At 40.2% G+C, this 8,997-nt stretch overlaps 1 pseudogene; it reads left to right on the forward strand.

Moving 5' to 3' along the window:
* Positions 1-1,032: 1,032 nt before the first annotated feature.
* On the forward strand, positions 1,033-7,480 carry LOC123815020 (annotated as a pseudogene).
* Positions 7,481-8,997: the final 1,517 nt, after the last annotated feature.

Below are 8,997 nucleotides of genomic sequence, written 5' to 3' on the forward strand. Positions count from 1 at the left end.
GTCCAGGAAGCTCTTTATTTCTCCTTCTATTTTAAATGATAGCCATGTTGTATAAAATAATCTTGGTTGTAAGGTCTTGCTTTTCATCACTTTGAATAGTATGCCAATCTCTCCTGACCTGAAATGTTTCTGTTGAGAAATCGAATGATAGGTAATGGGAGCTCCCTTATAGGTAACTAACTGTTTTTCTCTTGAAGCTTTTAAAATTCTCTCCTTCAAGCTTTGCCATTTTAATTATGATGTGTCTTGGTGTGGGTCTCTTTGGTTCCATCTTGTTTGGTATTCTCTGTTCTTCCTGCACTTGTTTTTTTCCTTCACCAGGTTAGGGAAGTTTTCAGTCATTATTTCTTCAACTAGGTTCTCAATCCCATGCTCACTCTCTTCTTCTGGTATCTCCATGATGCAGATGTTGTTATGCTTCATGTTGTCCCAAAAGTTTCTTAAATCTCCTCAATTTTTAAAATTCTTTTTTTCTATTTGCTGCTCTACTTGGCTGTTTTTTTCTACCTTGTCTTCAAATCACTGATTCAATTCTCTGCTTCATCTAGCCTATGGTTTATTCCTTCCACTATATTATTTAGTTCAGATATTGCATTCTATATTTCTGACTGGTCCTTTTTTATGGTTTCTATGTCTTTTTTCATGCTGATGACCATCCTTATAATCATTACTCTAAACTATATCTGATAAAATGCTTTCCTCCATTTCATTTAGTTCTTCTTCTGGACAATTCTCTTGTTCTTTAATTTGGTGCCTGTTTCTTTGTCTTCCCATCTTGGATGCCTCTTTGTATTTGTTTCTATGTATTAGGAAGATCTGCGAAGACTCGGTACCAGCTTGTGTCAGACACTGCCTGTGAATGGCCGTGAGCATCCTGTTTGGAGCTATCAGTGACCTATAGCTTATGGCTCCCTCTGCTGGGCCTGAGTTTGTGGAAAAAGAATCTAGCCGTGCACCATGGCTGGCTTTTACTGGCACCAGCCTGGGAGAGGATAAGCTAAAGTCTCAAAGCTTCCAGAGATCCACCTTAACATGCAGGCTGAATCAGTGAAAGTGCCTCTAGCTGTAAGCTCCATAGAGTGGGGTAAGAGGGTTTCTTATGGGTGAGGCTCACTTCCCCTCAGGCTGATACCACCTGGAAGGGAGTGCTGTCACTAAGAAAGATGGATTCTGCAGTGTGGGAATGACTCAGCATAGGGATCCCAGTGACTGACCCTTCAGCTCTCTTCCCAGAGCCACCAACACCAGACTATCCTCACATAGCTCTAGTGTGCTTTGCCCTGCCTCTGTCACAGCCCAGGGTAAGTGGCTGCAAATGAAATTTTGTGTATTGGCCCTTTAAGAGGCTCTCAATGTCTTTGACCATCTCTCCCTGGTGGACAGAAACCCTGCTGTTTTTCACTGCTGGATATTAATTTGGGTTTCTTTCGTGGTTCTAGAGCTGTAGGCTGAGGAACTGAGCTTGGGATTTAGACCCTGCATTTCTCAGAGGGACACCACCCCAGCTGCTAAAATATCCCTCAGAACTTAAGCTGCCACCCATGGGAGTCCAGCCAGCCCCCTCATATCTCCACACTTCCTACCAGCCTCAATGTGGTGATATGGTTTCTTCCATAAGTCCTTGGTTATAAGGCTTCTCTCCAGTTAGTGCTCAGCTGGTTATTCAGGATGATTTTTCCATAATTTAGTTATAATTCCAGTTTGGTTCTGGGGAGAAGCTAGTGTAGCTTCCACCTACTTGGCTGCCATCTTGGATCTCAGGTAACAAGTCTTGAATTCTTTTTTTTTTCTTTTCCTTTCTTTAATTTCAAGTCTTGAATTCTGATATTCGGTCAGCTGAGGTAAGATCCTTCAAGGTTCTTATCAACAGAACAAACAAGTGAACAAAATAGAATGAGAGACATGGAAATAAAGAACAAACTGACAGGAACCAGACTGACAGGGGAAGGGGAAAGAAGGGGAAGGGTCTAGTCAAGGAACATGTATAGAGGACCCATGGACAAGGACAACAGAGGGGGCAGGGAGGATTGAATGTGGGAGGGAGGGGGTAGGTAGGGCAGGGGAGAGTAATGGGGGGAAAACAGGGACAACTATAATTGAACAACAATACAAAAAATTTTTTTAAAAGGTCCCTCAAGGTTCATCCCAATCACATACTACAATACTCTCTCTCTAAAAGCCTGCCTATTCTTGTCTGAGCATCTCTCCTCTTCCCAAAGCACTTCATCTTAACCTCTGTTGAGTGGTTATGTTCTGGGTTCTTATTATCCTTGTTTTGATACCCATTTACCTAACCTACCAAACTCTATTCTCTCTGAAGGAAGGTAAATTGAACAGATACATTGTCTGAATCATCTTTATAGCTCAGAATCTAAAAAAATGTTGTGTTTATTAAATTAAATTAGTACCAGAGTGGCTAGAGAAAGTTCTTTAGTCTTATCAATTCCATCCATCAATTTCATTACATATTCCCCCTCACTTCCATGAAGAACTACAGAGAATAGAGACACCCTGCTCTCTTTGCCCTTCCTATGAAAGATTTCCAAAATTATTGGCGAAAAAGAAAGGCAAGGCTTATAAATATTTAGAACAAACCAAGTAAAGCCAGTAAATATATGCATTTGGTAATGATGCATGTTTTATACTTCAGAGCTCTTCCTCAAATCAGATGACAAGTTTAAAATGCCAGGGGTATCTGCTGATATCTCAAAAAAGGAAAAGAAATAGCCCATGTGCTGATAAATTGAACACACCTTATTAAGAGATAATATGGTGCGTTATAATGCTTCATAGTGGAAATCATCCCCCCTAATATGTAAACATCTAAAAATGATGTTTATTCACTGAAACCAAACTTATAGGCCTGAAAATTTGGGTTCTGATCCCATTTCTGTGCCTATCTAGCAGAGTGACCTTGGGAAAGTCAGATTACCATGTGTACTTAGTTGTGTTGCAACTGGGACCTCATGTTACAGACTTTAAAATGGAAAACCTTCTACAGGAACTTCCTTTTATTTCCTGGAGCTATGTGTGGACTTGAGGAAGGGTCAAGTCAGGCCATGACTGTCAGGTGAGAAACTCGATATTTTGCCATTATCAAATATATATTATATCTAGGAAAATAAATCTTTTCAGATAAAAAATCTTCTTGCCAGCTGCCAGTTAATTTCCATTCAGATGTTTCTTTTTTTCTTTTCTTTAGTTCAACTGGTATTTATTAAAAGTCTGTTATTAAAAAAAAAAACATGGAACAGACTGACAGATTTCAGAGGGGCGGAGGATGTGGGGAACTGGAAGAAATTAGCCAAAGAACATACATGCACATATGTGTGGCCCACGGACACAGACAACAGTGTGGTGAAGGCCAGGGGGTGGGGTGGGAAATGGGGGCTGGGTGGAGGGGGACAAGTGGGGGAAAAATAGGGAACATCTGTAATAGAGTCAACAATAAAAAAATAAGTTTTTAAAATAATGAAATATTGCAGAACTATTAAGCATAAAACCTGTGCTTTAGATTTCATTGCATACTTAAAACTGTGCTTTAGGCATTATAACAATAGTGACAATTGTCTCTTAAGAGCATGTACTCTCTGCTCACTGTGCTAGGTACTTTGCAGGTACTTTTTTTTAATTCTCACAAAACTCTTCATGATAAGTCTTATTAGCCTTATTATACAGTTCACCAAAGCCAGGTTCAGAGAAGTAAGCAACTTGCTCCAAGTCACATAGCTCATACTATAGTGACAGTCCAGCGTCCTTGCTTTTTCTGCTGACTGAATTCTCTAGACCTCATGTTTCCCCCTGTAAAATAAGGGAATTTAATTATGTGACCTTGAGGGGCAATATTAAATTTAACTTATCTGTGGACTTTTTATTATAGAAAATTTCAAACTTGCACAAGAATAGAATGACTGGTTCAATGGCCCATCACCCAGCCACACCAACCAGCACCTCATAGCCACTCTGGTGTCACCTTTTCTCCACTGACTTTGGTCCCCAGCCCTGCCCCCCATGAAATTTTGTGAAGCAGTCTAGATACAGTATTTGATCTGCAACTATTTCAGTATTTATAGAGAAAGGGAAAGACTTTATAAAAACAGTCCAATACTTTAACACACCTAAAATAGTAACAGTAATTTCTTAATATTAAACAACCCGTTAGAGCCAGTCAGCCCCCTACTGTGCCATGATCTAATCTTTAATTGTTGGACTATGGAGAGGCAGAGGCAGGGTCCTATCTCAGGCAGCCGCAGCAGTTCACCAACCCACATAGAATTGTTCCAACATTTAAAAAACTGGGGATGCCATTCTCTGCATGCTGGCTTATTACAAACCTTGGAGTCTTTGAGTTCCCTACCAGCTCTAACAAGAACCTACACTGTCACTCAATTGAGATATCCTTTTCCCGCTTCCTTTTCCTATTGGGCTTTTTCTATACATGTATCTGAAAACTTTACAATAATACAGATGATTATTTTACATGATTCTGGAACTTCTGGCCAATAAAATAAGCAACAAAACAAGAATGTGAGTTATGACTGTTAGAAAATAAAATTTACAGTATTTGGAACCAAATAGGATTAAATACCCAAAACAAAAAAGAAAGCAAACAATAAATTCTTGGATAGAATAGCAAATTATGAGCACAAATTTGTAGGCCAAACAAGCCTACAAATTTGTATATAGCTGGCTCCACAATAATACAGGGTGGGACAAAAGTAAGTTTACATTGTAAGTTTACAGTGGAAAACAATACAATAATTAATAAGTAATAATAAAAGAGTGAACTGTGTTTCACATACTCACACCTGTAAACCTACTTTTGCCCCACCCTGTGTTACTGTGGAGCCAGCTATCGTGTTAGAAGGCCTGGATCAATTAGTAATTATAATTAAAGTTAAATATAATTAATCATACAGTTTTCAGCTGTTTTGAATTAATTTCACTAAAATTACTTAAGAATTACTTTAGTGGATGTCACTGATACTGCCTTCCCTAAAAGCTCTTTCCTAGGCACCAGCATACCCCTCCCCTCCTACCGCCCACAGGACAACAGTCAGGGCATCTCTGTGCTCACAGAAACCGGCTCCCCTCGTCACACTTGGTGGGTTCAGAGACAGTCGCCTGGCCTAAACCAGTACAACCAGAGGCTTTCCTCTGTATTTTTCAAACTGGAGTCAAGAAACAGCCAGCCACATCATTGTCGTAGGACTCCACCCCCAAATACTGCCGGTGCCCCTGTTTTCTCCTCTGTGGGGAAGTCCTACCTGCAGGGAGAGCAGATGAAGCTGACATGCAGAGAGGAGCCTGTCCAACTGTCAGAGGATTTTTGACGGCAGTGGAGGTCCTGCAGTGGTCGTGAGTCCCCACTGCACCCTTGCCCATCTCTTAGGTTGGTATTTAACTCTTCCTTGGAATCCGTAAACCAATAATTTCTAACTTTTGCCAAAGTTAATTCAAATTACATTTCTATCTCTTGCCATTAAAAGAATTCCCACTTCATTGACAAAGGAAATGTATAGAATATACTTTCCATAAGTAATAGATTTATACTTTATTTTATGTAATGCAATATATATTTTATCATACCATATATAAATCCTCTTAGTTCCTCCATTATTAGCAATAAAAAATCAGAATGTTAATGGATTTTCAACCACATGATTTTTTTAAATACTTAGATATGTATAGTCTAGTATGTGGTGGGGGAGGCAGGACAAATCTGAAAAAGTAAATTGAGGTTAGAACATATGGGGCCTTAAATATCATGATAAGGAGTGTGGACATTGCTCTGTAGGTAGGAGGGGTCCAACTGGAAAGTTTCCAAGCAGGGAGCAGATATGTTTGGATCTTTAAGATATTTGGATAGGTGATTTGGCTGGCAACATGGAGCTGGAATTAAAATGGAAAAAAATTGGAAAACATTCTACTAGTTCTTATTCTGGAAACCTAATCACTTAAATGTATTCCAGGTATCTGAGACCAATGGGATGAAGAGCTCAGCTTAGAAAGTTACCCTGAAAATGTTGGGAGACAGATTCCAGACACATTTCAGTTGTATCCAGAGCGGGAGCTGGAGCGGAAGGGTTCTGAAAAGCCTCACCTCTGCCGCTGTCCTAGTTACCATCACACCCAGGAGCTGCAGCTGCTGCAGCCAGCCCCAGTCACCCTCATCGCAACCACCAGCAGCTGCCCACCACCCCCTCCCTCAGTGGTGCTGACCCCAAGCCCAGCACCTCAGGCAGCAGCACAGGGACCAGCGGCCCAGAAGGTCTCATATCCTGCCAGTGGGTCAAGAAGGTCAAGGCAACGAAGGTTTGGGGAACAGGAAAGAGATTTGATGTAAGAAACAAATACGGCTTCATCAACAGGAATGACACTAAGGAAGATGTATTTGTACACCAGACTGCCATGAAGGAGAATAACCCCAGGAAGTGCTTTCACAATGTAGGAGATGGAGAGATTGTGGCATTTGATGCTGTTGAAGGAGAAAGGGCTGCAGAGGCCACAAGTGTTGCAGACCCAGGTGGAGTTCCAGTGCAAGGTGGTAAATATGCAGCAGATGGTGAGCATTATGGTGTGATCTATGTTGTAGGGGTCCTCCAAGCAGTACCAACAGAATTACCAGAATAGTGAGAGCTGGGGAAAAAAAATGTGGGATTGGCCCCCAAAGGCCAAGCCCAACCCTGCGGCCCTACTGCAGGCAGCTGTTCCCACCTTACTACATGCGGAGACCCTATGGGCATCAATCACGATATTACAACCCTCCTGTACAGGGAGAGGTGATGGAGGGTGCTCACAATCAAGGTGCAGGAGAACAAGCTAGACCAGTGAGGCAATAGGTGTCGGGACTATAGGACACGATTGCATAGGGGCCCTTCTCCACTAGAGAGGACAGCAAGGAAGTGGATAAGGATAATCAAGGAGATGAGACCCAAGGTAAGCAGCCACCTCAGCGTGGGGTATCCCACAACTTAACTTACCAACATAGTCTCCCAGAAAACCTCAAATCACGATATGGCAAAGAGACAAAAGCAGCTGATCCCACCAGCTGAAAATCTGTCTGCTCCAGAGGCTGAGAGGGACAAGGCTGAGTAAATACCAGCTTACCATCTCTCCCATCATCTGTTTAGTCATCTAACATGAAGAAATGAATATGTAATTCCAGCAACAAGAAATGAACAAAAGGTTGGAGGTGAAAACCTTAAGTGCTTGCGTTCTGCCATTCAACCAGATAACTAGAACTATCTGCATTATCTAGGCAGCATGGGATTTTTATTACTTTTACCTAAAGATATCTCTTTTTAGATGACAAATGCATCTTTTTTAAAGCCTGGTTTTTCTCAGTACACCCCTTAAGGTTTTAAAATTGTTTCATATCTGGTCAGGTTGAGGTTTTTAGGAAACTTACTTTTAATTTGTAATAAAAGTTTACAACTTGATTTTTTAAAAAGTAAAAGTCAGCCCTGGCTGGCATAGCTCAGTGGATTGAGCACAGGCTGCGAACCAAAGCATCGCAGGTTCAATTCCCAGTCAGGGCACATGCGTGGGTTGCAGGCCACAGCCCCCAGCAACCGCACATTGATGTTTCTCTCTCTCTCTCTTTCTCCCTCCCTTCCCTCTCTAAAAATAAGTAAATAAAATCTTAAAAAAAAAAACAAGAAAATATTTTTAAAAAGTAAAAGTCAACAAACTGCAAGCACCTGTTAATAAGGGTCTTAGGTAACTGGGGAAAAAAGAGACTTCGGAAGTAGACTTTGCACTACACAATGACCACTTGGACACCGGGAGTGAAAGTGAGGAAATGCAGAAGGTCTGTGAACAGATGGCATCAAAACAGTCTGAGAAAACCCTTGTCTAACTGAACTTCACCATTGATGTTCAGAGTCCACTTTAACAAGTATGGGCACTATGTCCCCATGTAGTACTCACAGTCTCTCATTTGAAAGACAGCCTTCATATGATTTTATCTTGGCAGGCTATTTGTACTTTATTGAAATTCCCCCACAATGTAGGAGGCCAAGGAAATTATTAAATTCTGGAAATAGGATTCCTACTTGGTTACTGGTAAAAAAGCAGTACTATGGTTTCATCATGCTGGCATGTATTGGTCTGATAGACACTTTTGACTTAATGAATATAAGTAAAAGAATAATTATAGCCAAACCTAAAATTTTGTATATCACACAAACCTAAAATTTTGTATATCACACATACCACCAACTCAACTACTCTGCTTTTCTTTGCATTCATGGTTAGAGATAGAAGAATTAAAATTTTGTGGTGAAATAAAATTGAAAAGAATGTGATAAAGTGATGTGAGGCTCAGATTCTCAAAGTAAATTTTCTGTGTTCAAAACCATTTACCAGAAGGTCCATTTTCACCATACCTTTTCTGGAAAACTATTCAGTTCTCATTTACTTGATTCCTAAAACAAAATGATCAAATTCTATCAATGTAACTTGTTCTCTGTTACAAATAGAATTAGACACAACCCCGACTTGCTTGCAGTCATTCCAGTATTTTTTGAAAAATGCAAAATTCCAATTTGTAGATGGTGATTTTGCCAGAAGTGAAAGCTCAGCAGCTCGCAGACTTGTGAAATAACTGACATTTCATAATTCTGACAGTTCTGATGAACTACAGGAAACATTGGCCAAATGCCATTTGGTTTGAATTTTTCATCTTAACTGAAATAGCAGAACTTTGTTTCTGTGGAACAAGGCTAGGTTCACTCATGGAAGAAAATAGCCTTAAAGTAATGCTGTGGTAGTAGTATCCATTATTAGAAGATTTCACCTTGATTTTTTAAATTAAAATATCAATGGCCATGAATATGTTTCTGTATTAATTCTAGAAAATGGCATTCTTAGTGAAACTAAGGATTATATCTTCTTATTGGCTTGCTCCCTTTACCATTATGTAGTATCCTTATTTGTCTCTTACTATGGCCTTTGTTTTAAAGTCTATTTTGTCAGATATAAGTATTGTTACCC

This window comes from Phyllostomus hastatus, unplaced genomic scaffold (assembly GCF_019186645.2).
Source record: "Phyllostomus hastatus isolate PE091 unplaced genomic scaffold, TTU_PhHast_1.1 phas_contig_1, whole genome shotgun sequence".
Taxonomy (NCBI): Eukaryota; Metazoa; Chordata; class Mammalia; order Chiroptera; family Phyllostomidae; genus Phyllostomus; species Phyllostomus hastatus.